This window comes from Leptonychotes weddellii, chromosome 7, assembly GCF_054177405.1.
Source record: "Leptonychotes weddellii isolate Sample4059 chromosome 7, ASM5417740v2, whole genome shotgun sequence".
NCBI lineage: Eukaryota > Metazoa > Chordata > Mammalia > Carnivora > Phocidae > Leptonychotes > Leptonychotes weddellii.
In genome coordinates this window covers 100014433-100036664 of record NC_138375.1, presented here as the reverse complement: position 1 = coordinate 100036664, position 22232 = coordinate 100014433, and the positions used below count along the sequence as shown (strand labels likewise).

The following is a 22232-nucleotide window of genomic DNA, read 5'->3' as shown; positions in this document are numbered from 1 at the left end:
ACCCCGTGAACTTACTGATCCCCAGGGCACATCAGCTTTAGGAGAAAATTCCAGCTTTGTGTTTGCTGCTTGGTCCCACTTGAATGGGAAGTTCTGCTGAGGCCCGAAATAGAAAACAGGAAGTCAACAGAACTGATTCGCTTAAGTCTCAAATACAAAGCCCTGCGCTCATTATGGATGAGAATTACCGTGAGGTAGAAACCTCCTTTTTGTTTTGTGTGTGTGTGTTTTAAAGATTTATTTATTTATTATTTTAGAGAGTGAGAGCAAGTACAAGTGGAGGGGGGGAGGGGCAGAGGGAGAGAAGCAAGCCGACTCCCTGCTGAGTGTGGAGCCCAAAGTGGGGCTCCATCCCAGAATCCTGAGATCATGACCTGAGCTGAAATCAAGAGTTGGAGGTTTAACTGACGGAGCCACCCAGGCACCCCAGAAACGTCCTTTCTGAAAGGAGATCACATGCCAACTGTTTACAGAAAACATCCACCTCCAAGGAAGAAAGGAACCATCCATCAGCTTCCTTCCTCAATAAAGGGGGGAGGCAGAGCTGGATTGTCAGTGAGGTAAAGGCTACCCAGGGTGTTCCATCAGAACCAACTGCCACTAAAAATAACAACATGCCTCACTTTGACGCTCGGGTGCTATTCTCTGGGCTGGTTCTTCTAAACGCACTTTTCTGGAAGGGAGCAGTTACTGAAGTGACTCCCCTCCCAACTTCCTCATTAGAGCTCACAGTATCAGTATTTTCCGAGGGTCCCGCATTTGATACTTGCACGTTGGCACGCCAAGCTCCACTCCGCACGCTCGTGCCCCTTCGGTGAGTTTCCATCCCATACAGACAGTTCCCTCTCGTTGCGTCAGGCACAAATTGGCTAGTTCCAGCACGGTTCCACTCCAGGCTCGCCGCACCTGGCCAGTGCCTGAGCCATCGTCGGTCTGAATCCTCAGCACCCCGGTCTTCCCCACCCCGCACCCCTGCTCTTTTACGAGCCTGCCCTGCCGGGTGAATCTTGGCAGCATACACTTTGCTCACTTGATGTCCCTGCTCCAACGTCTGCCACAGCTCCCCAGTCCCTGGTGAGCGAGTCTAACTTCGTCCAAAGTGGACTCACCTTATCCACGGAGCTCAGGCAGTGTGCTTGAGGGGAGAGTGCCTGAGCGGGTGCCCGGTGGATTGGGGAGGAATCTCTCTGTGGTAAGCTTCTCCACTAAGTGGCTGTGTGAATCTGAGCAGACTATGCTACCTCTGTGCCCCGGTTTCCTCAGTTGTGGCCTGAGGATAAGATCACCTCCCTAGTTAGGAAGGATTAACGGGTCCCACATACAAAGTAGTCAGAGTGGGTTTCGATAAGAAGAGTCATTAATGCTTACGGAGGGCTTGTCACCTTCCAGGCTCTGTTCTGAGGGCTGCACATGTTTTTAGGCAGCTATTATTACTATCCTCCCTGTGTAGAAGAGGAAATTGAGTCAAGAGAAAGTGAAGTCCCTGAAACCACACAATGAGTCAGGAGGACAGCCAGCCTTTGAACTCAGGCAGTCTGACTCCAGACCCTGAACGCTCAACTCCTCCCTTTCCTGCCTCTCATTAGGCTACTCCTCCTTCCCTCCAGCTTTCACTGGCTAACGCCACCCACACACCCGACCCAGTCCTCCCCTTCTGTCCAAGCTTTGTTCCACATTCCTGTCTCCCCTGATGGACGCCATGCTGCACTTTCTCTCCAGGCTCACCTGACATCTTGAAAGAAGTTACTGGATTTTCTCTAAACTCAAGTATACTACCCCCCCACACACACACTCTTTTTATCTCGTCCCCACTTAAGCATCAGCTTTTAAGTGTTCTCCAGTTCTGTCATCTGTTTCCAGAAAGTGCATCGGAAAAATGGACCACACCCCCAAATTCCAGCAGGTCCCCAAAGAAACATGTTATTGCCACCAACATTCAGCTGCCATTACCACGCCAAGTCTCCAAACTTCCACTCATTTATCCAACAAGCATTTCCCACACACCAGCCGTGCCCATTTCAGTACATGAGCGTTACATGGGCCCTGTCCTGTAGGATCTCACAGGCAGATGAGATCAATGTTTACACAGACGGTCTTAACAAGCTGTGATAAGTAGGACATGCATGCTGTTAATGGCTCCTTGCTCGTGCATTTCCCACGTCATACCCTCAGGCTACCATACTGCCCCTTCCTTTTCATCTCTGCTACTCCCTCGTGGTTCACTGCCCCCTACCTGTTCCTCAATCACTGCAATCCCCTCTCAACTTACCTCCCTGCCTCATTCCCCTGCCCCCCAAAACCAGCCCGCCTCCTGCCGCCTAATAACCTACAGAGTCACTCTCCTACATGAAGAGCATACAAGTGAGTGAACCAAGTGCAAGGCCCTGGGCCTGGACAAGCCAACATGGCCAAGGAACTTCCCTGACCTTCTATTCTTGCTCCACTCCCCTCCACACACATGCACTGCGCCTCACATACCACCTAAGGGAGACCTCCTGCAGCACTCCAAATCTCATTCACCTTCCTATTTCCTCCTGTGCCCTTTGCCCACCCTGCCCTTCCAATCTATGAGCTTATTTTTGTCTCTGAGCTTCAGATGCTGCTCCTAGATTCAGGTCAAATCACCTCCCCCAAGAAGCCTTCTCTCATTCTCCCACAAGGTGTGATAGTTCCCTTCTCGCATGTGCGATCGTCATGCATTTGTGTCTCCTTTAGGGCACTTGTAATGTGCATTAGTCACTTCTGTGTTTTCCCTTATGGTCTCTGTATCTTTGCAGCAATGCTTCGCCCATACTGTCTTTGTTCGTCCAGCACCTGGGAGATCGCCTTGAGCGTAACAGGTGCTGAATGAATAACGAATATGCTCTTTATTCTTTCTATGTGATGAAGTGGGAGCAACATCTCATGAGGACCAAGAAGAAACCTAAGGTTTTTGTCCTTTGTATTGGTATCATGTAATCATTTATCTGACAAATCTTTTTTTCACCCCTAGGCTGCATGCTAGGCACTCAAAGTACAAAAAAAAAAAGACCACACAAACGACCGCACTCAATAAACATATGTTCTCTTTCAGAGATACTGGCACATAATACAAATAAAATACACAATAATATACATACAAAATAATATGAGTTGCAAAGTTATGACAACTCCACTACCAACTAGGTGTGTGATCTTGGGCAAGTCACTTAGTCGGTGAAGTAAGTATTGATAAATATACAATGAGAAGTCATAGGCAGTCTGTGAATTGATTATTTTAACCACTGTATGGCATGTTTTTCTAAGGGGTGGCACTTCCAAGTTAATAAGTGTCATATATTTGCAAAAATTATTAATGCTAATTAATTCTATGGAGATCACATAGGTAGCCGCTAAAGAAAGGTAAAGACCAGCAGCTGAAATTGATATTTAGACAGTGAGAAAAATAAATTTTAAGTACTTCACCAGCACAACATAAGTAAACAGTGAAATTCAAGACCATGACATGTAAGGTGGTCCCTGTGTCTGGGCTCCTCCTCCTGCAGGTGCATGATGGGTACTATGGGATGCTCCTCCTCTGCCAAACCCCCCAAAATGGACATCAGAACACCCTCCAAGGCTCATGATTTAAACTATTTTAAAATTAATAATCAAGGGGCGCCTGGGTGGCTCAGTCATTAAGTGTCTGCCTTCGGCTCAGGTCATGATCCCAGGGTCCTGGGATCGAGCCCTGCATTGGGCTCTCTGCTCAGCAGGAAGCCTGCTTCTCCCTCTTCCACTCCCCCTGCTTGTGTTCCCTCTCTCACTGTCAAATAAATAAATAGCAATAAAATAAAAGTAATAATCAGAATGGACATATGTGTTGTCACTTTAAGGTCAATGGCTGCCAGAGAAACAGAACTTGTCTTATAGTACAATGAAAAAGATTCACATCTCCTTAAAAAATGACTTAACACAAAAAAGAATGCTTATCACTCATATCATCATAGGAAAGTGAGGCCTTAGAGACAAATGTAGATAGTGCTCACTCAAGCTTTCCCCAGGTGCAAAGGAGTCTTGATCATCAGATTTTGAGTTTAACATCTTTTGGCCATGGCTATTCAGAAGACAGATATGAATGGTCCACTTTACCCCAGCATAAAACATGCGGGTCATTTAATCGACTCCTTTAGCCCTGATTCTTGCTCATCAAGTCTGGTTATTGACTGGTTTGCCATAAGGTCTATCAGTTGGAACAGAATGTGATGATCAAGCTGATGAGTACTGTGGTTTCTGGGACAGAGGTCTTTGTCACCAGAAATATGTCATTCTCCTTGACACATCAGTCTCATTAGCTGATTAATAGGACTCCTCACCTAAGCAGTCGATGCCCTCTCAGGAAACTCAAATCAAACCTAATCAAGTTTCTGAACCTGTAAACCTTAGACCTTAGAGAATTCTGCTGCAAGGACACTTGGCCGAGGCTCCAGAAAAAAACCCAGATGCCCTTCCTTCTCTTAGAGGCCTCCTTCCTCATCACACATGCCATGTACTTTTTCTCTAAACTCTTCTAGTTGTTACTGAAACTAGGTAAGGACCAGGTTTTCTTTTCCTTGTGCATCAGGCCTAGATGGGAACAATGCTCAGCTAAGCTTGAGAGATTCTCTCCTCTGGGCTCCATATTCTCCCACCAATATTTCACACATGGGATTGGAAATGCATGTGTGAAAGTCAGGCTCCCCTCTGTGATGTGGGCAAGGACTTCTTTTTGTTCATCTCTGTATCCCCACACTCAGTGCCTGGCACGTCAAAAGTATTCAATACATGGTTGGGAATGAAGCAATCATTCAGTGTCATCAAGAACCTGAAAGAAAGAAAAAAAAAGAAAGAGAGAGAGAGAGAGAGGGAGGGAGGGAGGGAGGGAGGAAGAACTTACTGAGGATTTAGACATGGAATTCAGAACTACAAAAGCAACAGTTCCTATCCCCAAGCCAAATCTATGAAAACCTGAAAACCTCAATTGTGAACCATGATTTGGTCTTAGGCATGGGTCACTGTCAGAGAAAAACAATTCAGAAGCAATCCAGTAGTAATTCCCAAACAACGAATTCTCTTTCTCCCTTTCTCAAGCAGTGTTACAGGGAGGTTAGTGCACAGCAACAATTCATAAAACCCTCTTCTGTTCATATGGTGACTTGACCTCACACGAGCTCTTTCATGCACTGCTCTTCTTCAGATTCCCCCCACTGAACACCTCTTCTAGATCTGGTCCCCAAAGCTCACTCCTTCTGTCCCTCCATCTCTCCCCTTGATTCTACATCTCAAAAGCCCAAAAGAACTGGTTTGGCAATATCAAACCATGCCTGAAATGTGGGGAAGGAAAAGAAAATGAATAAGCAAAACCAGAACAATTCTCGGTAGATAGGGCAAGCACACGGTGAATCTATCCTGCATGACAAATATTGGCCTCTTCATATACAGATACAACTTACATGTGCTGAAAAGAACAGGCGAAATGGTACAAAGAAAAGAGTTTGAATTGTTTAAGCATCTGCAATGTTATGAGACTCAGGACACTTAATCACAAAATATTTATTGAGCACCCACTCTAAGAACTGTTTTGGAAAGAACACTATGTCAAGGGACCCAAGACCACCCCGACGGTTGGACATTCACTACAAGAACTCACAGAAATCAGCTTATCGTTCTTACAGCTAAGACTTTATACAGCAGTACAGTAAGAATACACAGCCAGATCATAAGAAGACAGAGGGTGAGCCTGGAGGAGTCCATATACAGATGTCCTCATGCTCTTTCCTTCCCATGAGCGGTCACAGACAGAACACGGCCCCCAGCAACAAAAATGCAGCAACATGTGTGCCAGGATTCAGCCTAGGGACGCTCCTTAGAGACTCAGTGCCCAAGGTTTTTTTACTGCTGGTCATGTAGGTACTTTCTGACTAGCACATTAAAAAATTCCAGACTCCCAGAGGGAAGCAGGTGTTCAAGCATAAGTTAGATTTGTGCACAAAACTCTAGGCACAACACACCACACCTATCAGTTAACTGTGGACTGAGAGCACTCAGAGAACCAGGTTCCTAGACACCAGCCAAGAGCCAACCTTGCCATCAGGCCTTTCCAAGGCTAGCAGTCCGAGGACGGCTATGTTAACTCTTTTCTGCAGAGATACAAAGACCAAGTTCTTGCCTTTGAGGCAAATAACATTTAGAGAAATAAGATGTATACACTGAACAGGCAAAGCAATACCATAGACGGAGCAGGCTGGCTAACACTAAAGCAACACTGCCCAAAACGTGCTTGAGACCACATTTATCAGAATCACCAGGGTGCTCATCAGCCTAGTGGCAACAACTCAAAGCATCCTCAGCAGTGGAAGGATAGAACGTCAGTCAAAGCCAGGGGTTCTGGTGAGATTATAGAAGACCCTGAATGCCACGATGAGAAATCTGAATTTGATTTCATAGCCATGGGAAGCCAGTGAATTTTCTTTTTTTTCTTAACCAGAAAATAACAACAACAACAACAACATCAAAGCAGCACTGTTTGAAGATGCATCTGACTACATTATGTAGAATATAGTAAAAGGGGTAGAGATCATAGGCCAAGAGACCAGAACCTCAAAGGTAAAGAAAATGGTCATCACAGGCACCAGGGGCCATGCGGTAGGAGTTAGGCACTGTCCGGGTGCTTAGCATCAATGCTCACATCAGCCATCTACAGGAGGGACTACTGTCCCCATTTTATAGGTAAGCTCGGCCAATGGCATACAGTGGAATGGAACCTAGATAGCATGAGTCCATCACTCAGTTACTTACTCACTATCCAACAGACCTGTGCAACACAAAGTCAGAATAACAGAAAACCAACAAGTGGGGAGCCAGTGCCCATGGCCAGGGCGAGGAAGTAATCATGAGAACTCCCACACTTATCTTGTCCTCTCCTCCCTTTGGATGCCTTATTCTTACATGACAGGCAGAAAGTCATTTTCCAAAAGTGGTAGAAGATTGAAAGAGAGAAGTAAAACCAGAAGTTGTCAAATTTTTCTGAATGAGAGGACAGGTGAAGAATCGATAGGAGGCACAGCTTCTTCCTGACCCAGGTAGATAGTAAGAAACCAAGTGCCATGTTGCATCTCGATTTAAAGAAAGGAGTGGCCAACTGTGGCCTTCTTCAATCTTTAACATCTCAGAGAAATTTTACACTATTAAAATGTTCCTTCCTGTTTATTTCCCTCTGACATAATACAACCAAAACATCACTTAATAACTGGACTACTCTCAAGACTGTGATTTTTTTTTAAGACCTCTAAAATTAACACTTGTTCCAGAATCAGCACCACTCTCATCAAGATATAGTTGTTGATCACTCGATTGCATAGAAAGTTTTACAGATGCTAAAGGAAGACATTGACCCCAACGGCTTTAGAGGACACAACAGAGTCATTTGTTTTAATCGATAAATATCTCTCCTAGTTCTCCATAAAACCCAGAATTAAGCAACAAGACGTGACAAGCCACTCTTTATGGGGAGTTAATCTGTTGCCTCAATTGACATTAAGCAGGAGGCCAAAGGCCATTAAAACAAGCTGAAATTGATGTACCAAATAGCTCAGTCCAGGACACTGATCTTATCATGTTGGAAATGACTCTAAAATCTTTATTAGCTCTTAACATAACTCTAAGTGAGTGGTCCGTATCTTTCATATCAGATTCCCTATTAGCCAATTCAAACACTCAGAAGTATGGCCATGGAATGGCAAAGAGAAGCAACTTGAACAAAACCTTCAAAACCTTCCACATCCCCCCGATGGCCTGGGGCATGTACTCTGCTATTGGGGAAAATTCATCTGAATCAGGGAACCGGCCCAGTTACAGCTAACTGGAAAATTCTTTTCCCCTAAGAGGTAATGGCAGCAAGAAGTTACTCGCTTAGTTATTATTACAGCACTGGGACGGGGTATGAAAGGAGACACGACCTGCCTTCCAGGAGTCTCATGAGAGAGATGGGACAGACACAGCTTAAAAACAACACGAACAAGAACATGTAACTATTCCTCAACAGCGGTAAAAGCGTGGGTGGTGGAAGTCAAACAGCCTCCGTTGCAAGCCTTCCTTCACTAGTCACCATCTTAAAACCAAGTTTCATAACCCTCCCTATGCCTCAGTCTCCCCTTCTGAAAAAACTGGGTGAATAATAATACCCACCTCCCAGGTTGTTGTGAAGAATCAGTAAGATAACGAACACAGAATGCCTAGCACAGAAAAGGAGCTCAACAAACATGAGCTGCTGTTACCACACCAAGTCTTAGTTTTGTTTTTACCGCTAATACTACTCTTCCTACCACCGTGGCTACGCTCATCTACATTTTGCCCCATACCTTAAAGATAAGGAGGCTCCCAGGCTGCGTGAAGTGGTCCAGTCCAGATGGAATTGCTCATCGCAGGCAGGAAAGCCAGGAGGCTCATGGTTTGTGAGAAATGTCAAAGAAGAATATTTCAGATGGAGGAGATGGCTGTCGAGGGGAGTGAGCAGAGCCTGCATAAAGCAGATAAGTCTGCTTTAAATGGCTTCTTGAGCTGAGGAAAGGCACATGTTCACAGGTCATATGATTTTCCAAGCTGGAAAGTAACTTAGAAATCCTTAAGTCACTCAAAAGAAAAAAAAAAATGCAGTTCTTGGGAAGCCACAAAAATCTTATGCCTTCCTCTAGTGCTATTTGAAATTTTGGAGTCAATTCAGTATGAAGAGGAAAGGAACGATGGATGCAGGAGTACCTCTGGGGGGAAAAAAAAAATCTGTTTCTATTTTGAAAGAGACATGTTTTTCCCTGGATCATGTGGCAACAATGTTAGCACTGAATCAGCTTGCTCACCGCTAGCTTTCCTTCCTCAGTCATGGGGAAAACCGCCCAGTGCAGGTTACTCTCAAGGGCAGCTTTTCCGCTGCTTTATTTTCAAATGCCCTAGGACACCTCCACCCTGCCTCCGAGACACCCCAGGACAAAGAGACCACGAGAGTCAAGCGACTGGCTCTTAGCCACACAGCTAGTTGGCGCTGAAGAGAAACAGGAATCCTGCTGATAGAGAGGAAGGTTGCCAGGAGGAGAGGAAACAGACAGGACAGTGAGGGCTTAGAATAACCTGCTGTGGGAAATCGATGGCGGGCGCAGCTACGTAGATCTGAGAAAGAAAAGAGACTTAGGCAAAATGATTTTTCAGGAAGAGGATTTTTGCTACTGTGTAAAGAGCACAATAAATTAAACATGTCAGATTGCTTATCTTGGCACCTTTGGCTATCAGAACCTAAAGTGAAATATCAACACAATATAAAGGGGAAAATGCAGGTGCAATTTTTCTCATGTGAGGAAGTTTCTGATTTCTAATTGGTGTTTAACTCATTTTAGGAAAGAAGCTGAAATGAGGCTCTTTCACAGTTAGTTATAACAAACGTAAAGGCCTGGTGGCTAAAACAACAAACTGTTTTCTGTTAAAAGAAAAAAAGAAAAAAAAAAGTCACAAACTGAGCACACAAGAGCTTGGACTTTTTTGGGTGTTCCCCAAGCCAAAAGTCAGGTTTTATTCCTGCTGCCCGTGGAGAGGTCCTCTTGCTCTGGCAAGCTGAAGACACTCTGAGTTCTCCTCACCTTAGATTTTCAATTTAAGGAACTGGTGGCAGGGCATTTTTCGGGGCGAGTCCTCATCCTGGAGCCCTCTTTCTTCCTAGTACAAGTGTGTACATAGTGACCGAGTACAGACCTGTGTTCATGATAGAGTCTTAGCAAATGTTTGACTCAAGACTCAGCTGCCACTCTTAGCTTACATAGCCTTCTCCCAAAGGGGACAGGACAAGAAAGGAACTTCAAGACTGGAATTTATCCAGCTTAGCCACTTCCCCTACTACTTATCAAAGGCCCTGCAGATGGGAATACTCGTAAAGGGCAAGATCCACACACCCATGTTTGAATTACCATCTAAAACCAAAGTCAAATACACCTGTAGCGTTCTTCCTGCTGACCAATAAATTGTAGTGTTTTCTCAGAAGACGACTTCCTTTTGTCTTGGAGATTGGCCAGCAGACAGGGATGTGGGCCCCTCCAGAGTTTCCATACAGAAAGGGATTGGGGCAGGAGTCTATCAAGAGGAACATAGGGGACTTAGCTTCAAGCTGTGTCTGCAAAACACTCATTACGTGTTTATTGGACCACTACTTGGGTTTTATCAGGAAAGGAGCACCAGCTTCAGCTAAGTGGAGTTCATGGAGGTAAGGGTTAAGCCCCCACAAACAAGGCACTCTCTGGCCTCCAACTGGAAACTGAATGGAAGGATAGAAGGCCAGAGGGGGGGAAACTTGGAAAATGATGAAACTCTAATGTCAATGTGTCCACTCTGGCATGAATCTGTGAAGTCTCTCTTAAGGTGTTTGGGTCTGGGAGTTCAGCAGTTCAGAGCCCTTGCTGGAGTGATCCAAGCACATCATTCCATACCCACCCTCAACATTTTTTTACCTTATTCATATCCTATGTTGGTTTTGGGAAAAAAAAAAGAGTAACATCTGTGAAGAGATAATACCATAAATGGTAGAAAATTCAAAAGTTAGACGAGAAAATACGATGAAATATAACACCCCTCCCACCTCTATCTCCCAGCCACTCAACAACCGTTAGTTTCTTGAATATACTTCCAAAACTGTTCTATGCACACACAAGTATATACACACATTTTTATGAACATTTATATAAGACACACAGAAGAGTTTTCAAATTTTTTTTGTGATCCACAAAAAGCAATGAGACTTCTCTTGTGTCCCATTGATGTAACTACCTTTTCCGCAGTACCAAGGTGCTTTAATCATTTTAGCTTTATAATATATGTTCATCAGAGCATTTTCATTATTGTTTGGATTCAGGACTTTCCCTGGCTGTTCTTGCCCTTTTATTTTTCCATGGGAACTTCACGATCAGCTTCTCTAGACACATGGTCCTTTTCTTCATTGTATCCTGACACCAACTGTTGTTGTTTGTATGGATAAGGACTATTGATTTTTTTTTTTTTTTTTAAATCAAGCCACACTACTCCATTCTCTGCTGATTGCTTCTGGCAGTGATCTTTCAGTGAATTTTGTTTTCTAGGCACAGTCATATTATTTGCAAATATGGTTATCTTACCTCCTCCTCTCCAATTTGTATATCTCATTTTTTAAATCTAAAATGTTGGCAAGTACCTCAAGATTAATGCTCAATAATGTGATGAGAGTGACATCTTTGTCCTGATTTAATGCAAATGTCTCTATTATTTGCCTGTTAAGTGTGAGATGATTTGGGAGGTAAGATAAATATGCGGACTTAAAATTAGTTCTATTTTATGAGGTGTTTTTCCATAATCAATAATGGATTTTACTTTTATAAGATACACAGCAGCAATGGGTGTGAGCACATGATTTTGCTTTTGCTGTTTTACTACATTACTGTGGTGAATTCTATCAGTAATTTTCCCAAATACTAAGCTAACCTGCCTTTCTTGAAATCAACCTCACTCGGTCATGTTTTATTTTTCTTTTATTGTCACTCTGGATCTTGTTTGCTAATATTTTACTGAAGACCTTTTCATTGATAGTCACAAGAGACATCAGTCTATAATTTTCTTTCTTTTTATTGTCATTCCATGGCAGATTTTTGTCACCTTTACCTCATAAAAAGAAACCAGTGACTTTTATCTAGAAAAGTTTAAAAAGCAATGGAGTAATCAACTCATTAAGATCAGAAGAGCTTACCAGGGAACCTTGTAAATTGTACCTTGTAGTTGTGGAGAGAGGCAGCCTGCCCCCAACTTTTCTTTCTTTCTTTTTTTTTTTTTTTTTTAGTATAATTCATCTCTTTAAGTTTTCAGACCCTTCTGGGGCCAACCTTAGAACTTTACCCTTTCTAGAAATTAAGTATTTGTATCCAAGTTTTTAAAAATTTATTTTGGGCTATAGTTGACCAAAGAAATCTCCTATCAGCTCCTTTAACTTTCTGAGATTATTTCTCAATTCTTGTTTTCTTATTTCATCCATTTCTGCTTTTTCCTTGCAAAAATAAATGAGTGTCGCAACATTATTCACAGTAGCCAAAAGGTGGAAGCAGTCCAAGTGTCCACCAACAGATGAATGCATAAGCAAACGAGATATATACATACAAGGAATATTGCTCAGACATAGAAAGGCATGGAGGTCTGACCTATGTTACCAAGTGGATGAAGCTTGAGGACATCATGCTCCATGAAATGAGCCAGATATAAAAGGACAGATATTATATGATTCCACTTAGATGAAATAGCTAGAATAGGCCAATTCATGGAGTCAAAAGGACATTAGCATTTACCATGAGCTGGGGGGGAGAGAGAATGGGGAGCTATTGCTTAATAGGCACAGTTTCTGTTTAGGGTGATGAAAATATTTTGAAAATAAATAGTGATGATGGTTGTACAACACTGTGAATATAATTAATGCCACACTAAATTGTATGCCACTAATATGGCAAATTTATGCTAAGTATATTTTACTCCAACCCAGAGAATACAAAAACACTAATTCAAAAGGACATGCACCCCTCTCTTTACTACAGCATTATTTACAATAGCCAAATTATGGAAGCAACCCAAGTGTCCATCGACTGATGAATGGATAAAGAAGATGTGGTATATATATACACATATATACATACATACATATATATACATATATACATACATACATATACACACACACACAATGGAATATTACTCAGCCACAAAAAAGAATGAAATCTTGCCATTTTCAACGATATGGATGGTGCTAGTGAGTATAATGCCAAACAAAATAAGTCAGAGAAAGACTATTATCATGTGATGTCACTCATATGTGAAATTTAAGAAACAGAATGAACAAAGGGGGAGGGAGGGAAAGAGACCAAAAGATAGACTCTGATGGTTACCAGAGGGCAAGTGGATGGGAGGATGGGTAAAACAGATGATGTGGATTAAGAGTACACTCACCCTGATGAGCACTGAGTAATATATGGAATTGTTGATTCAGTATATTGTACACTTGAAACTATAACAATGTATGTTAACCATACTGAAATTAAAATTTTTTTAATTCCAAAAAATAAGTACAGCCAACAGTTTGAATATTTTATACAGATGCAGCTTGTAGACTTTAGTTTTGCCATTTTAAAAATTCTTGTAATTCATTAACGTTTGCTTTTATATTTATTAATGTTTTACTATATTTTCTTTAATGCACATTATTTTATAAATTCTGGTATTGGATGTTTAAATTCACTTAATTTAATTCTTAATTATAAGTATTTAATGCTATGAATTTTCCTCTAAGCACTGCTTTCTCAAGATCTGTCTCCAATATGTTGTTTTAATTTTTGTTTTCTAAATATTCTGCAATTTCAGTTTTAAGAATTTAAATAGTGTTCTTTAGTTCCCAAAAGTTAAGGTGGCTTTTTCTTCTATCTTTATTATTAATTTTTTATTTCATTGCACTGTCAGAGAATATTGTCTATTTCTACTTGAGAGAATTGATTGTAATTTTCTTTACAGCTTATATATAATTTTTGTGACTGTTCTAATGATACATCGAAGGACAGTATAGTGTTTTCTGAGCATATGGCTTAATATGTATCTATAAAAGCTATCTTACTCATTACATCATTCAAAGAGTCCATATTCTTACCTGCTTTTTTTTTTTTTTTTTTTTTACTTTGTCAGTGTTAAGAGGTAGGAATTAAAGTTTTCTATTATTAAAGCTTTTCTGTCTATTCCTGTTTCCTTTAATTTTGGCACTGTGGTTGACAACTTTTTTATCACATTAAATTACATTACATCATGAGTTCCATCTTTTACTATTATCAAGTGCCCTTTTTACTAATTTAATGCTTTTTATTCTGAATACAACCATATAGGTATGATTGCTTCTTTCTCTCTCCCTCTCCTTCACTCCATTGGTACTTGCTTTTTAATCTATGTTCATTAGTGGACCGCCCTAAGAAATACCACAGACTGGGTGACTCTAACAACAAAAATTTACTTTCTCACAGTTCTGGAGGCTAGAAAATCCAAGATGAGAGTACCAGCAAAGTCACATTCTGGTAAGATCTCTCTTCCTGTCTTGGAGACTTCTATCTTCTGTGTCTTCACATGGCAAAGACAATGTTCTAGTGTCTCTTTGTCTTCTTGTAAGGGCACCAGCTCTATCAGATCAGGGCCCCCCTATTTTGACCTCATTTAACCTTAATCACTCTTTAAAAGCCCTATCTGCAATACATAACCACACGGGGGGGGTTAGGGCTTCAACATATGAATTGGGAGGGGGCCAAGATTCAGGCTACAGCAAAGTCTGCCCAACTCTCTACACCTTCAGCCTTTATGGGCTTCACTATTTTACACACATCTCCTATATCACACATAACTGGATTCCACTCTCTTTGTAAATCTAGGTCTCTTAATAGGTGAGTGGGACAATTAGCATTTATTTTTATGGTCATATGTTTGGTCAAATTTGGGTACTCCTTTTTTTTTTTTCTTTCTTAAAGCCTTACTTTGAGACATGATGGAAAAATCTTACAGGTACCCATGGAAAAGTAAGACATGATGACAGTTAAAAGTGAAGACAATCTAACCAAAAAGCTTGAATGCCTGTCAGCTAATGTTGAAGCTAAAGTTGTGAGAGTAACAAGCTACAGGGTTGAAAGGAATGGTAATTAGTATTCCTCTCCTTCTTCTTCACCCTCTCCTTCAACAGAATCCACACCACTCTCTGTATAATCCTTCTCAAGGGCAGCCATGTCCTCATGGGCCTCAGACAGCTCTCCTTCCTCCATGCCCTCACCCACATACAGTGAACAAAGGCACACTTGGCGTACATCAAGTCAAACTTGTGGTCCAGGGAAGACCAGGCCTCTGCAATGACTGTGGTGTTGCTCAGCATGCACAAAACTCTCTGTACTTTGACCAGTTCTGCACCAGGTACCACGGAACCATGGTAATTAATGCCAACTTTGAAGCCAGCCAATGGAGGGTAAGTCCACAAACTGGATGCTGTGCTTGGTCTTGATGCTGGCAACGGCATCATTGACATCTTTGGGAACCACGTCCCCACAGTACAACAGGCAGCAAGCCATGTATTTACCATGGTGAGGGTCACATTTCACCATCTGGTTGGCTGGCTCCAAGCACGCATTGGTCATCTGTGCTATAGAAAGCTGTTCACAGCAGGCTTTCTCAGCAGAGATGACAGGGGCGTATGTGGCCAGAGGGAAGCGGATGTAGGCATAGGGCACCAGGTGGGTCTGAAATGCTTTCAGATCAACATTCAGGGCTCCATCACATCTGAGGGAAACAGTGATGGAAGACACAATCTGGCTAACAAGGCAGTTAAGGTTAGAGTAGGCTGGGCGTTCAGTATAGAGGTTTCTATGACAGGTGTCATACATGACCTCATTGTCTACCATGAAGGCACAATCACAGGGCTCCAGGGTGATGTGGGTAGTAAGGATGGAGGTGTAGGGCTCAACTCCAGCTGTGGAAACTTGAGGGGCTGGGTAAACGGAGAACTCCCGACTTGGACTTCTTGCCATAATGGACCAAGAGATGTTCCATCAGCAGGGAGGTGAACCTGGAACCAGTTCTGCCTTCAAAGCTGTGGAAAACCAAGAAGCCCTGAAGATCCCTGCACTGGTCAGCCAGCTTCCAAATTCAATCCAAGACGAAGTCAGTGATCTCCTTGCCGACAGCGTAGCACCCTCAGGCACAGTTATTAGCAGCATCTTCCTTGCCTGTGATGAGCCGCTCAGAGTAAAAGAGCTAGCAGGAGGTGCCAGGGTGAAATTCATCAGTGACAGTGGGTTCCAGATTTACAAACAGTGCCCTGGGGACAAGCTTGCCAGAACCTGTCTCACTGAAGGAGGAGCTGGAGTCATCTCCTCCCGCAGTGATCTTGTCACTTGGCATCTGGCTGTTGGACTGGATGCCAGGGTCCAGGCAATAGAGCTCCCAGCAGGCAATGCCGATCTGGACACCAGCCTGGCCAGCATGGATGGAGATGCACTCGCGCATGGCGGCTGCAGCTTTAGCAGGCACAGGTGACAGGAGCAGACACCGGGTCCGGGTTACCCTCTGCGACAAGCTAAGAGTCCAGGTAGGTAACGCACTCTTGTACTCATATTTTACGTTAGGATTCTCTTTTCTTGCTTTTGATATTCCAACGTGTAGTCTGTTTTGTTATAATGCCAGCTTGATCCCCCCCCCTTTTTTGATAGTTTGCTTTTTGTTGCCTAAATGGAAGATTTTTTGTCTTTAAAGGCCAGTATTGAGAAAAACTTGGAAATGTGTCAGTGTTGTTCATTGTGTATCAGTTTTTCCTGGATCACAGGGCAGCCTTTTCATTTGGAGATTCAAGTCTTATTTTATTTCCTGAAGCACTTTACTCTTATCTCCAGGCTTCTTCTTAAAGGATACCAATAATGCATATGTTGCATTTCTTTTGCCTTCCATATCTTTCATATTCTCTTTAATCCATTCTAAGTTTGTTCATTTCTAGTTGATTTGTGCTTGCTTTTCTTAATCCTGTTCACCTACCCATCCGTGATGTCAGTGGTGCCTGTCTTCCTCTGTGTTTATTCCAGCATGCTTGCATTTCAAGGACGGCTTCATTTCTCTCTTCTGCTTCCTTCCTGAGCTTTCCAAATTGTTTCATCCCCACCCATCAGGTCCCTATTACTTTCCCCAAGCTCTCAACTGCTCTGCTTTCAATGGTTTCATTAAGTTGTCTTAGCTCGTAGCCTTGTATTTAGTCACCATTTTCAGCATCTTGGTGGTTACTTGTTCTTGTGAGGATCCCCTTCTGCCATATAGATCCCATGTCCCCTACCCTCCTTTTGTCTTATACTATCTTTACATAGAACCTGTGCTGTTTGCCTTGTGTGTTCATTTGCCAATTACATGCATCCTTCCTGGACTTTGGAACTGGTTCACATTGGCAAGGGGGTGAGCAGTTCCAGGCTAGTAGGCATTCTCCAGGGTTTGGGGAGAAACTCGTAATGACAAGGCTGTATATGCAACTTATTTCAGCTTTTACCTCTCTCCCCAGCCAACAAATATGGGCAACTAGAGAGTAGGACATAATTCGCCTCTAGTCCACCCGTCTCACCAGGAGACTGACAAAAATGGCATTTCTACACGTTTTAATTCACCTCTGCTTTTCCCATTTCTTTGTGCGATGAAATAGGGCCGAGGGATCTGGTTCCCCTCCACCACCACAAACAGCTGCCATTCCTATGATTCCAAAGCCGAGATCATTGGCTTTGCCCCTCAGAGTGTCATCTATGTAAGAAAATGTTTTCCTGCCAACCATGTCTGAGATCTATATCCGCAAACACCGCCCCTGGGAGTCTTCCGGCAGCCATATTTGATCTTTACTGTATGGCCAGCTCTCCCCATAGATTATCTTTTGGGGGATCGTCCTCAGTTTTATCAAAGGTGACATTCATATTTCTGTTCTTTTTTCTTTATGGCAAATTCTAAGAAGCAGTGGAAAAATATCTTCAGTATGTCTTTTTAAATAAAAGCCCCAGTATTTACAAAAGGTAAAGTTTCAAGTGAATGCAAAGAGCCACCTTAAAGAGGAGAAATATGCCGGCAGGGGGACCCATATCCTGAGAACTGACCATGGGAGGGGAGGGAACAGTTACTTTGCCAGGACCCCAGCAGGGGGATGAGAAGAAGCACTGTTCAGACTCTGTATATGCTGGTCCCTCCCTGTGAAACTCATTTCCCCCAACACCCAGTGCTTTGTCATGTCCTACCCTTCAGAGCCCTTGGAGCTCAAAACATGATCCACGTACCAGCAGCATCAGCAGTAGATGGTTAGACGTGCAGAACCTCAGTCCCTTCCTCAGACCCCAGATTCAGAGTAGGAATCTGCATTCTAACAAGATTCCCAGGCAACTCATAATCACAGTAAGTCTGGGGAGCACCACTAGAGATCTCAGCCCTAGCATCCTTCCCTTCGCTGACCCAATCACCTGAGCCTCCTTTGTTACATAGGCCTACGACATTTCTTTTCTTCTGAGATCTCACTCTGTAATTATACATTTATTAGAATATGTTTTAAAACATATCCATCTGTATTTCTCCTACTAAACCAGCTCCAGACCCCATGGCTATCCCACAACCAGTTAATAAATATTTGCTGAAAGACTAAGTGAGTGTGTAGCATCTTATATTTATGTCTCAGAGCATTTTTAGTGTCAGTTGGCACCTGCTCAATCTCCCACCAGAAGCCTCCATGCACCAAACACATCCATGCCCGTTTCCACCTGCAATGCCCTAACTCAGCACTCCAATTTGAAGGCCCTGCCAGAAGTGAGCGAGGAAACAGAGGAATGAACGGGATCTCGGGAAACTCCAAGAAATGTCATCATTTCATGCACAGCTTCCCAACATCCTATATACTTGTAAATGGCCCAGAGAGATCCTGTTACCGGAGTGTCATTTGGGAAAAATCTAGTCATGATTTCTGTGTAGGAAGGGAAGAGACTTCGCCGGCACTGGAACACAGAGCCAGCGCCACCAGCCCCAGGCCGGAGAGGCTGTGTTGCAGCAGTGAAGACCCAGTGAGAGGTGGGGGACTGGCGCAGGGCTAGGGGACGCCGAGAGGGGCTTCCGCTCCTGCTCTGCGCACACCCCGCTCCAGCAGCGCCATTTTTCCTGTCCGTTGCCCTCCCCAGGTGTAGGTGAAATTGCCGTTCTCAGCTGTAGGGGGCTGTTTTGATGAGGAAGGAACGAAAAGTGAGAGCTTGAAACTAGTTTCCCTACGTGGATAATTAAACCTTTACTAAATATAGTAGGTTTAAAATGAATGTTCACAACACTGAAACAGAACACGCTAATTCTAAAAATACAGACTCCCTCGCTGTGAAAGTCCTCTCAGGAAAAGGGGACGCTGAAGCACAACAATTTCATCCCTCCTGCCCACCACCCACCACCCAGGGAGCCAATGTGTTCCAAGACCAGGGTTACCACATGGCAGGGGAGGAAACCAGAGCTGTTACCAGACACTCAGTGAAACTCTCAGGAAACTAATGGGAGAAAGTCAAGGGTGGAGAGGTTCTCTGGCAGAAATGCTCTCTGTGGGATCCTGCCCAGCACCAAATCAAGCCAACCAGCTCTTTTTTTTTTTATAATCAGTAAATGCAAAACTCAAGGTCATATGGGAAGGAAACGTCATTAGCTTTGAAATTGTAGTCCATGATGCATTTTGTCAGAAAAGACATTCAAATAAGAAAAACTTTCTTTGAGGAAAGTCAACTTTCTAGGAAGGCACCATCTTGAATGATTAAATCACAAATGACCTTGACTCTCCATGACCTCCAAAGCAATGACACCCAGATCTCAAAGAAGGCAGTTCCCTGGTCATAAAATGCTCCACTGCAATTCCCCTGGTGTAATAATAAATGGTCAACAAAGCTTCAAAGAGTTGTCTTCACTTGGTATGTTCACTTCCCCACCTGTTCTCTTTTGAACCCACTCCAACCCTCTGGTTGGAGTTTCTATCATGGGCATCATGTCTCCATGTTGCGGGATCCAGTGGTCAACCCCTTGTCATGCCAGGAGCATGTGACAGGGCTGGTCACGCCCTTCCTGAAAATCTTCACCTTTCACTCATCTGGGTCTCAGCCCTCCGTTCCCTCTGGTTCTCCTCTGACCTCAGTAGGGACAACTTAGCTGAGACAGAAAGTTGCATTTTGTTTACATGTGACCTCACCTGCAGTGACCATGCATTCTGTTTTTGAAAAGCTTGTAATTTTTTCACAGCAAAACTGTGTATGTGAATATGACAGAATAATAGCCTTTGTCCTCCCAAGATATTATGTGCATTTTCAGTTCTTCATACAGGCAAGACCTCTTTCCCTCAATTTCCAAAAATAGTAATTAGTCCTGAGATGGTGTTGCTGAAAGATATTCTGTGAAACACTGTCACTGAATTCTTTTTTTTTTCCACAGAAAAAAAATACATGGTTCAATTTATAGCGTTTGAACAATGCAAGAAAATCATGGCCACATGAAAGAATCCTCATTCATGCTTCTAAGGCTCTTTAGTTGGTTTAGTTATGCTAGTAACTCCCTTTGTTTCCTGGGATACCCCCCTCTCCCCAGCACCCCACACCTATGCACACACTTGAGAGCAGATAAGCTTCTTCGTCTTCTGGTTGAATTGCCACACAACAAAGACAAGATCCTATAGCTTAGAATCCTTCAAATTCCCCTTTTTGGCTCTTAACTGATTCTTTCTTAGTGGATATGCAAACCTCTGGACTGGAGACAACTAAGCATAAATTATACCTGCGGTTCAGTGTAGTACAAAGGCTACCTGGTACCATATTCATACATGCCCACTCTTGAATTTTAAAAATCCTAGGACGTAGGTCAAAATACCTAAGCCATGTGCCCAAGTTCTAACAGTGGTCAGTGCAGTAGCAACCAGAGCAGTGTCTCTCTCCAGCAAGACAGGGGTCTTTCCTGCCTTACTGCTCGGCTACAAGCTACTTACCCTCGGCTTTACAGAGTTCTAGCCTCCGCCGTGGAATGCACTGCACAGAGCCCTGCACTGTTCCACCCTTGGTCTCTTGATGTTGGAATGACATTCCTACATAATTCTTAAAAACCATAGTCTCTGATTCACATCTGGTCCATTAGGTCGATCTCTGGTTCTGCCTGGACTTTTATCAAAAGGAATCCAGTCATTAACAAAACTTTCAAACAAAAAGTCTCTTGGGCATTTTTAGAAGTTTGTAATTTAAATCTAAATGAGGGGGGAAAAGGTTTGGACATAGTGGCTTTAAGAGCAGCATGGGATGTTGCCTTTATTTTTTCCACTTGAAGATTATCAGGATTGTTTCCTACCATCTTCCTTGGAAAGGCTGATATTCATTAGTTTTTCTAGCACAGAGCTCATTAAAGCTCTTAACCAATATCAGTTGACTCCGGGTTCCAGTTACAGACCTCAATTTCTTTAAGAGAGCCCTCAAGATTTCTGATATCACTTTCTTCCTATGGTAATTTTTATTTTTTCTTCAAGTTATGATCTTCTGGTTTCCTCCCGAGTAACAAGTTAGCAAATTCCATGAGCTTCAGTATATCAGCCTTACCTAAGTCTCCAGATATTCATAATAAATAATCTTGCTGATTACTGGCCTACTCAGTTGCTTCTCACATGAAATGCTTTATAATGGGGCACTGACATTGTGGATAAACAGAAATAGGATTTCTATGCATTGCCTTCCAATTCCTTGGGTCTAAACACATCCCTTTCTCCCCCATGAAACATGACTGAAGGTTAATTATTTTGCAATGTTTTTTTGAGGTGGACCTCCCAGCCCCAGCCCCAGCCCCATCCATCATACAGACTTTTTATTAATATCATTAATACTTTATAATTTATAAGTGCTGTGGATTTTTCCTGCTTCCTCAAAGGAAGCTATCACATTTTTTCCCTCATATTCACAGGACCTAGCAGGTAGTACTTACCTGACTAACAGAGTAGTTAGTGAGTCAACATTTGTTGAATTGTTGGCTTTTCCCAACTCTCGACAGAACTTAACTTAGTGGTCTGAGAGAGAAACTAAAACGGCCTTGCCTTGGCTACATATGCTAAGTAGAAGGGAGAAGGCAGAAACTACTACTTATGTTTTGTGGGGTTTTTAAAGATTTATTTATTAGAGAGAGAGAGAGAGAGAGAGAGAGGAGAGGAAGAGGGAATCCCCAGCAGATTCCCTGCTGTACACGGAGCCCAACACAAGGGACAATCTCACAGCCATAACCTGAGCCAAAATCAAGAGTCGGACACTCAACCGACTGAGCCACCCAGGCGCCCTTTTACTACTTACGTTTTTGGAACAAATATATTGACTATTGATTTGTTCCACAGCCCCCAGGTCCATGAAGTGTCATGCTCCTTTAGTTTCCCAATCTAATTCTAACTAGCCTTGGCCCACTAGAGTTGACAGGAAATCCAATCTCAGTCATTTTCAGGCCACCATATGCCCCATCCACCAATATAGGAAAGCTGGAGCTTCCGTAACCCATTTGGAGAAGGGCCTTGGCTCTGATCCTCCGTCTTGGTCACAGAACCTTGAAGTGTAACGGCGAACCCAGTGACTCACACCTTGGTGGGCGTCCCTGTCATTCACAGGATCCACCCCACCACTGGAGTCTGCCCTGCCTCC

The 22232-nt window shown here is 43.1% G+C and overlaps 1 pseudogene; it reads right to left on the bottom strand.

Moving 5' to 3' along the window:
• Positions 1-14518: 14518 nt before the first annotated feature.
• Positions 14519-16077, bottom strand: LOC102748608 (tubulin alpha-1B chain-like; annotated as a pseudogene).
• Between the last annotated feature and the right edge of the window lie 6155 nt (positions 16078-22232).